This window comes from Prionailurus viverrinus, chromosome B4 (assembly GCF_022837055.1).
Source record: "Prionailurus viverrinus isolate Anna chromosome B4, UM_Priviv_1.0, whole genome shotgun sequence".
NCBI lineage: Eukaryota > Metazoa > Chordata > Mammalia > Carnivora > Felidae > Prionailurus > Prionailurus viverrinus.
The window spans coordinates 68811137-68821370 of NC_062567.1; the positions used below are offsets into that span (position 1 = coordinate 68811137).

General features: G+C 37.9%; 1 long non-coding RNA gene across 1 annotated transcript in view; it reads right to left on the reverse strand.

Annotated features, from left to right (window-relative positions):
* The window catches only part of LOC125170834 (uncharacterized), a 37848-nt gene extending 28028 nt beyond the window's left edge, over window positions 1–9820 (reverse strand). Inside the window, exons 1-2 of the long non-coding RNA XR_007154110.1 lie at window positions 9760–9820; window positions 2063–2174 (exon numbers count right to left, since the gene is read on the reverse strand). This is a non-coding gene — a long non-coding RNA (uncharacterized LOC125170834). The remainder of the gene's footprint in view (window positions 1–2062; window positions 2175–9759) is intronic.
* Window positions 9821–10234: the final 414 nt, after the last annotated feature.

Below are 10234 nucleotides of genomic sequence, written 5' to 3' on the forward strand. Positions count from 1 at the left end.
TCCTGAAATCACTGTTGCACTACATGCTAACTAATTTGGATGTAAATTTTAAAAAATGAAAAATAAAAAAAAATTAGGAAAAAAAAAAAAAAGAACGTATATCCCTTAAAAGAGAAAGCTTTGAGAGGAATGTCCCATCCTTGAGTACCCAAATTGAAGATCTTCTGGTTATCCTCATGTGCAGGGACATCCTCTGTACAAAGTGCAATGCAGTGGGCAAGGTCCTAGGTCCTGAGAGTCCTCTAGTCTTGGCATCACAATGGACTGAGAGTAGCCCTGCCCCCAAAACATCTTTAACCTCTCAGTGTTGAGTCTAGACTCTATTTCCATATGATGCACCTCTTTGAGGCCCTTGTTCCTTCCTACCAAATGATTAACTAAAATCATGAGAGTTCATCACACAGTTTCTGATAATAGCAAACCTCAAAAGAAGTGATAGAGGACTCTCTTCCTCCCAGGAGGCTTCTTGACCACATATTTACTCTTCTTTACATTCCAAGTTTCATTGAGGACTTCCCTTGTCTGGCTACCAAATGTCTTGCTCTTTCCTCCTCAAGGGAACTCAGTCTTACCTTTACATAACTAAGAACTACTCAACTGACTTACCTAAACACAGAAGACCTACCGCAAGGTAAATTGATTCATCTCCCCAACAAACAATATGTGGAAGCTACAATTTTGAATTCAGTCTCACCCAAAACTGCACCAAAATGATAACAGTTAACATGTATAGGAGTTGTTAACATGTATATGAACTGCTTTTTAGCCCTTTGTTAAGCATATCACATGAATTAGGTCATTGGATACCCACATAATTTTTGTGATAGACACAATTATTATTTCTATTTCACAGATTAAGAAACTGAGATGAAGAGCAATTCAGGAACTTGGACAATGTGGCAGAACCAGTAAGGAGATTCAAATGAGGAGTATCTAATTTATAGATATATAAATTACTTAGGGATAGGAATATAGCATATACATAGGTGCTGTTCACCTAGGCTTCATACAAGCAGTAGGGGGGGAAGACAACAGGAAATACAGACGGGAGAGGTCAGAGAGAGGATTCTAGTACAGGTCAGCTCATTCTGTCTTTTTGCCTACGCCACTGTAGTCTTTTGCCATGGCCCTACAAATGGAAATTATTTTTCTCTCTTTTTTTTAAGCTTCTATTTGTTTATTTTGAGTGAGTGGGGAAGGAGAATTTATTTTGAGGGAGAGAGAATGAGTGGGGAATGGGCAGAGAGGGGGAGAGAGAGAATCCAAGGCGGGTTCCACACTGTCAGTGCAGAGCCCAATGCGGGGCTTGAATTCAGGAACCATGAGATCATGATCATGATCAAGAGTCAGATGCTTAGGGGCGCCTGGGTGGCTCAGTCGGTTGGGCGGCCGACTTCGCCTCAGGTCATGATCTCGCAGTCCCTGAGTTCGAGTCCCGTGTCGGGCTCTGTGCTGACAGCTCAGAGCCTGGAGCCTGTTTCGGATTCTGTGTCTCCCTCTCTCTGACCCTCCCCCATTCATGCTCTGTCTCTCTCTATCTCAAAAATAAATAAACGTTAAAAAAAAAAAATTTAAAGAGTCAGATGCTTTAACCAACTTAGTCACCCAGGCACCCCTGAAATTATTTTTCATGCTTCTCCCACCCCACCTCAAAGCATTTAATAAACTCTTAGGGGAGAAAGTCTCAGTTTCATTAAATCAAATTTAATTACAAAGATATTGTATGTTTCTATTTTTTTTTTAATTTTTTTTTTCAACGTTTTAATTTTTATTTTTGGGACAGAGAGAGACAGAGCATGAACGGGGGAGGGGCAGAGAGAGAGGGAGACACAGAATTGGAAACAGGCTCCAGGCTCCGAGCCATCAGCCCGGAGCCTGATGCGGGGCTTGAACTCACGGACCGCCAGATAGTGACCTGGCTGAAGTCGGACGCTTAACCGACTGCGCCACCCAGGCGCCCCAGTATGCTTCTATTTTTATGTGAGAATTAACACACTTAAAATTCATACATGTTGGAATGTACTGGTTTTTTTGGCCAATCTCTGCTCTGATATGATCTTACCTTTTTGTTCCTTTGGAAAACCAATTTTCTCAAATGCAGATCCCATGAAAAAATGCTGGCAGGAAACTGTTTTTGGCTTGTGCTATATGTTTCTCTTGGTAGAGGATTTTACCTGGTACCAACGAAAAGCAAAAAATAAGTAAATTTGGAAAACGATTGTTTTTAATGGTGAAACATCTTTCTATTATGCACAGCTATATATTTTTATAGAATGTCAGGATTTACATAAGCAAATTATTCTTCTTTCCTCAAAACCATTCCTCTTCTTGTATTCCAGATCTTGGTGTTACAATATAAGAAGTTTACTTTAAAATACTTCAGCACAGACAGTGTGATGCAAATGTGTGTTTGTTTAAAGTAACTTCCAGAGCAGTAAAATGTCCTGATAGGAATTGTCATTTCTTGGGTGGTAACCTAGAAGTTAATAATAGATCAGAAAGGCCACAATTGTAAGGTAACTTTTATAGTGTTCCAGCTATGTTGACTTCATTGGTCAAAGTAATGATACTCAAAGTTATGAGGATATTGTAGTGACACTTCCCATTCTTGCACAAACCCAGAATAAATTCTAGCAAATCCTGTATCTTGCACTCTTAGAGAGGGCATCCTAGACTTAATCCTTAGAAAGCCCTCAGGGTTCAGCCACTGGATCAGAGGATTCTGATGGTTACTAGAGAGGTGACCACATTCTGCCTCTAAAATATCATTTAACTTGCCTCTGGTGAACATTTCATGCAAGTTGCAGTAAGTCCCCTATGAGAGCAGAGAGATGGGATATCAATAAGATTACAAGACCAGTTGTATGCACTATTTTATGCCTGCTTAGAAAATGTCTAAGTATGTGGCAGAATTTGGTCTAAGACCTGCTTTCATTATAATATTCTACCCTTATAGCATAATTAACAGCTAACCTTCATCATCTAAACATTTAGAGACTTCATTTATCTGTAAAGGTGCCTAAAAGAGGTGCTTTTTCAAATTGGAATGGAATTAAATTAACTATCAGTAACAGAAAGGGATCTGGAAAATCCAAACATATTTGGAGATCAAACAAAAAAGGAAAACATAGGTCACAAAATAAGTTTCTTTTTAAAAAAATTTTTTTTAACGTTTATTTATTTTTGAGACTGAGAGAGACAGAGAGAGACAGAGCATGAACGGGGGAGGGGCAGAGAGAAAGGGAGACACAGAACTGGAAGCAGGCTCCAGGCTCTGAGCCATCAGCCCAGAGCCCGACGCGGGGCTCGAACTCACAAACCACAAGATCGTGACCTGAGCTGAAGTCAGACGCTTAACTGACTGAGCCACCCAGGCACCCCAATAAGTTACAAGAGGTAATTAAAGGGGCGCCTGAGTGGCTCAGTTGGTTGGGCGGCACAGACTACAGCTCAGGTCATGATCTTGTGGTCTGTGAGTTTGAGCCCCGCAGTGGACTCTGTGCTGACAGCTCAGAGCCTGGAGCCTGCTTCCCATTCTGTGTTTCCCTCTCTCTCTGCCCCTTCCCTGCTCGCTCACTCTCTCTCTCTCTCTCTCTCTCTCTCTCTCTCTGTCAAAAATAATAAACATTAAAAAATTTTTTTCAAAAAAAGATAATTAAAAATTTTTCTGAACTAAATGAAAATTCAATTCATTACAAAATTTTGTGATGAAGTATGCACAGTGCAAGTATACACAGTGCTTAAGGGAAATTTAAAGAAATAAATACATACATTAGAAAGCAATAAAGATCTAAAATCAATCATCTAAACTTTCTTCTTAAGAAATTATAGAAGGAAGATCAATTTAGACATAAAGCAAAGAGAAGAAAAGAAATAACAGAAAACAGACAACAATGATATTGAAAATGGGAAATTAATAGAGAAAACCAATAAAACCAAATGCTGGTTCTTTGAAAAGAATAGTAAAATTGATAAACTGCTAGTTAGACTAGTCAAGAGAAAAAGAAAAAAGACACAAATCACCACTATTAGATTTAAAAGAGGAATCATCACTACTAATATCATGGATAGCAAAAGGATAATAAAGGAATATTAGGAACAATATTATGTCCAGAAATTTGATAACCCAGATGAGGTGGACTAATTATTTAAAGAAACAAACTACCTAATTCATACAAGGATAAATAATCTTGATGCCCTCATATCTGTTAAATAAATTGAATCAATAATAACCTTCTGAAACAGAAAGCACTAGGCCCAGACAGTTTCAATAGTGAATTCTACCAGAAATAAAGAAAGAAATGATATCAATTCTTTACAATTCCATCCAGAAAATAGACACAGGAAATTTTTCCTAATTTTCTTCTGTGAGGCCAGCATTATGCTAATATCAAAACCAGTTAAAGACATTGTAAAAAAGGAAAACTACAAACTACAGACCAATATTTCTCATGAACATGGATACAAGAAATATTAGGAAAATAACTCCAACAATATATACAAAGAATTATACACCATGAACAAGTGGGATTTATCCAAAGTATGTAATGCTGATTCAACATTAGGAAATGAAATAATGTAATCCACCATATTAATAGGCTAAAGAAAACCATCATGTTATTATATCAATTGATACAAAAAAAAACACCTAACAAAATCCAATGTTCATTCATGATTAAAACTCTTAGCAAATGAGGATTAGAGGGGAATTTCCTCAACCTGACAAGGAATGTCTACAAAAAAATCTGTATGTAAAATCATACTTAATCTTGAGAAACAAGATGCTATTGCCCTATCATCAAGAACAAGATAAGTATGTCCCCTCTCACTATGCCTATTCAAGATTATAGTGGAATCCCTCGCTAGTGCAATAAGACAAGAAAAGGAAATTAAAAATACACAATTTTGGAAGGAAGGAATAAAAATTATTTTGTTTGCAGATAACACAATTTTCTATGTAGAAAACCCTAAAGATTTGACCAAGAAAAAAAGTACTCCTAGAAAAAAATAACTATTTTTAGCAAGGTTGAAGGATAATCAGCCAATATGTAAAAGTCAATTGTTTTTCTATACAACGGTAATAAACAATTGGAATTTTAAATAAAAAACACAATATAATTTATAATAGCCCCCCAAAATGAACACTAAGCTATTTTAAAATTTCAAATTAAAAAAAAATCTTTAAAGGATCTATATACAGAAAACTATAAATCTCTGATAAAAGAGTCAAAGAAGATATAAATAAAGTAATATTCCATGTTCATAAATTAGAAGACTTGATATTGTTAAGATGTCAATTCTTCCCAACTTGATATATAGATTCAACTTACTTTTAATCAAAATCCTAGCAAGCTGTTTTGTGGATACTGACAAACTGATTCTAAAGTCTGCATGGGAAGGCAAAAGAACCAAAATAGCAACACAATACTGAAAAGGAAGAACAACGTTGGAAGATTTCAAGTTATTGAACTGCAACTAGGAAGCTAGGAAGTAGGAAGCTATAGTAATCATGACATCATAGTAGTTAGGGAAAGACAGACACATAGACCATAGATCAAAGTAATAGAGTAGACAACCAGAAATAATCCATAAAAATAACCAACTGATCTTTGACCAAGGAGCTAAGGGAATTCAATGCATAAAGGATAGTCCTTTCGACAAACAGTACTGGGAAATTTTGACATTCATATGCAAAAAAATGAATTAGACACAACCCATATACCTTTCACAAAAGTCAACTCAAAGTGGACCACAGGCCTACAGGTAAAAAATGAAAACGCATAGAACTTCTTGAATAAAACAGGAAAAAATCTAGGTGACCTTGGGTTTGGCAATAGGTTTTTAAACACAACACTAAAAATATAATCCATGAAAGAAAAAATAGTGAGACTTTTGTTAAAATTTAAAACTTCTGCATTGTGAAAGCTATTGTTAAGAGTAAAAAGAAAAGCCACAGACAGGAAGAAAATACTTGCAAATACATCTACCAAAGGACTTGTATCAACATATACAAAGAATTCCCAAAAGTCAACAATAAGAAAACAACCAAATCAAAAAATGAACATCTCAACAGACACCTGACATATACATGCATAACTTTATACATCTAGAGGATATACAATAGCATATGAAAAGGTGCTCAACCTCATTTTTTGTTAGGGAAGTGCAAATTAAGTTCCCTGTGAGATAACATGTATTACACTGGTTAGAACCCAAAAATACAATACCAAATGCTGAGGATGAGAAGTAAAAGGAACTCTTCTTCATTACTAGCGGGAATGTACAATAGTACAGCCACTTGGGAAGACAGTTAGGCAGTTTCTTACAGAGGTAAACATAGTCTTACTATATGTTCCAGACATCACATTCCTAGCTATTTATCCAACTGATTTGAAAACTTAGATCCACACAAAAAACATACATGGATATTTACAGCACTTTTATTCCAGCAACTGGAAGCAACTAAGATATTCTCAATAGGTGACTATACAATCTGTGGTGCATCCATACAGTGGAATATATGTGATAAAATTCTATGATAAAAATAAATGAGCTATCATGCCACCAAAAATACATGGATGAATCTTAAATGCATATTAATAAGTGAAAGAAACGAGTGTGAAAAGGCCACATACTGTATGATTTAAACTGTTTTGAATACTTGACATTTTGGGAAAGTAAATTATAGAAATGATAAAATATCAGTGACTGCCAGGGATTCAGATAAGGGGTAGAGGGATGAGTAGGCAAAGCACAGGAGACTTTTAGGGCAGTGGAACTATTCTGTATGATATTGTAACAGTGGATACACGACATTATGCACTTGTCAAAATCTGTAGAACTTGACAGCACAAAGAATGAATCTTAATTTATCCCATTTTTTTGAAAACATCGTTTAGGAGTTTGGTGACAAGAGAATATATAATATTAAAATAATATATATATTAATATATATTAATAATAATAATTATATATATACAAAATAATATATAATATATAATGTTAAAATATAAACCACCTCACTGAAGGGTGTGGTGAGAACATGTGCTAACCTGAGTAACTTTGGTAATGGAGTTTGTAAAACTAAATGAAAAAGGAATTGCATATAAGCACTGTACCCCACAGGGTTACAGTTTTAGCCAATATGATACCGCTCTACATGTATACTGGAACTGAACATTCAAGTAAATAGATGCAAAAGGGTAACAGCTGGGTTTCTCACTATTGGGTGGGAATTTACAGATAAGCAAGGGGAAGAGGCTAGAATGATCCATATACTAATAGGTTAGGATTGAAGAGAGTATAAGAACTCACTTTAATATAATTACTGACGGTCACACACACACACACACACACACACACACACACACACACACACACACATTAGTATACATACATACGTATCTTTGCTCTGTCAACTGAGGACCTAAAATAAATGATGCCCCAATAACAATGAGCACACTTAGTACCTAGATCATGATTTTGAATACTGTTCTTTTATAAAAGAAACTAAGGCTCCTTAGAAAAATGACTGGTTCTAGGACTGGGGGCAGAATATATACAAGATACAAGATAAGCCTGGAGCACTGTGTAGTGCCAGAAAATAAGTGCTCAAAAAACAAAAAGCAGTAAAACAAAACAAAACAAAAACAAAAAAACAGACACATTGATGAGGTATGTCAAAAGGATACAGGAGCCAACTGAAAAAGCTCCCATGGCCAAAGCTGGAGCAATTTAAAGAAAAAAAAAAAGAAGTATTGAATTATAGCCCAAAGCATAAAATCCATGAGTCCATGCTGATAGAAATAAATGACTGAATGACTCAGTAGATGGGGGGAGAGGGAAAACAAAACTATCATGCAAAAGAATTGCCAATAATTTATGTAGATACTGTACCTAAGGAAGGGAAGAGCCTAACTCCACACTCCTTCAATATGGGCTATGCATAGCAACTTCCTTCCAAAAGGCACAGCATGGAAAGAAATAAAAAAGGGGTAAATTTACAGTGGAGAAACCTGACAAACTTTACTCAGCCAGGTGATCAAGATCAACATAAACAGTCATAAAGCTTGTGAAAGTATGTGCCCTTGATATGATGTAATGAAAATGACACTTCATCTCTGCGGTCTTCCTTTCCAGAACCTATAAACCCAGTTTAAACCATGAAGAAAACATCAGACAAATCAACAGAGGGGCATTCTATAAAACCAGTCCTCCTCAAAATTATTGAAGTCATCAGAGATAAAGAAAAGTCTGAGGAGATGCCACAGACAAGAGGAGCCTAAGAAGATATGACAACTAAATGTAATGTGGTCTCATGGATGAGATTCTGGCAAAAAAAAAAAAAAAATTAGACAAAAACGAAAGAAATCCAGGGCAGGTGGCTCAGCTGGTTAAACACCTGGCTCATGGTTTTGGCTCAGGTCATGATCCTGGGTTCCAGCCCCACGTGGGGCTCTGTGCCATCATCATGGAGCCTGGTTTGGATTCTGTCTCTCTTCATCTCTCTGCCCCTTCCTCAATTCTGTCTCTCTCAAAAAAAAAAAAAAAAAAAAAACTATGGAAATCTGAGTAAAATACAAACATTAGTTAATAATAACATACTAAAACTGGTTCATTAAATGTAACCAAAATATACAATACTAATGTAACATGTTAATAATAGGAAAAACTGTGGACAGGAGGGTATATGGGAACTCTGTACTTTGCTCATTTTTTCTGAAAATCTAAAACTGCTGTATAGGGGCGCCTGGGTGGCAAGTCAGTTAAGCATCCAACTTTGGTTCAGGTCATGGTCTCATGGTTCATGGGTTTGAGCCTCACATGGGGCTCTGTGCTGATAGCTCAGAGCCTGGAGCCTGCTTTGGGTTCTGTGTCTCCCTCTCTCTCTGCCCCTCACCCACTTGTTCTCTCTCTCTCTCGCTCTCTCTCTCTCAAAAATAAACATTTAAAAAAATAAAAAATAAAACTCCTCTATAAAATGAAGTCTATTGAGAAAAAAACATGATATATATATACATACATACACACACGTGCATGCTTGCTCACAAACACACACACACACACACACACACACACACACACACACTGGAATATTATTCAGCAATAAAAAAGAAGGAAATCCTGCCTTTTGCAACAACATGGATAATACCCGAAGGCATTATGCTAAGTGAAGTAAGTCAGACAGAGAAAGGCAAATACTGTATGATCTCTCTTAGATGTGGAATCTTAAAACCTAAACTCATAGAAACAGAGAACATATTGGTGGTTCTCAGAGGCCTATTTAAGGGATGGGAGAAAAGAATGCAGGTGGTCAAAGGGTACAAACTTCCAGTTATAAGATGAATAAGTCCTGAGGAGGAGCCAAGATGGCGGAACAGCATGGAAGTTTTGTGTGTGTCTCGTGGCCATGAAATACAGCCAGACCAACACTAAACCATCCTACACACCTAGAAAACTGACTGGAGGATTAACACAACAATCTGCACAACCTGAACCACAGAATTCAGCAGGTACAAAGCGTGGAGAGGTGAACTTGGGGAGTGAGAAGGAGCAGGAAGAGAGGACGGAGACTGGGGGCAGGGGGAGAATACGGAAAAAGCACCCCTCCCCAAAAGCAGCTGGAGAGAAAGTGGAAAATTGGAAACAGCCACAGGGACTAAACTAAAAAGGGAGGAGAAAGGAGAAAGGAGAGGGTTTAAATCCCATTAAGACTTTAAACAGGAGGAGCGCAGAGTCTGCAACTCCGCCGCTCGATACCTTGGGGTGCTCTGGTGGGAAGGGCGGATCCCCAGGAACAGAGTGGGGTCCGGGAAGTTCTCAGGCCACATGGGGAAAAGCGGTTCCACTGCTGGAAGGACATTTGGTAGAGACTGTTGAAGCCACCTGGTCCCAGCAGACCCCAGAAAACAGCCACATTTGCTGGTGCTGGAACAAGGTCGTTAAGGGTGAAGCCAGGTGCCAGATGTGTGTTGATTTCCCATAATCCCTGAAACGCTGCTGCTACACTGTCTCGCGAACTGTTTCTGGGACGGGCTGGCACCTGGCTGCAGTCTCGGGCACCGGCAGCAGCAGGGTCCAGCAAGCGTTCCTGGGTGCAGCCAACATTCGGCCATTGTTCATTCGGCCATTGTTCATAAGACCCTCCCACAGAGGGGCGGAACGGGTCAAAGCTGCAGTCCTTCGGAAGTAAGGGGCCGGGGGAAACAGCCGCATCTGAGACAAAACTTGGGAG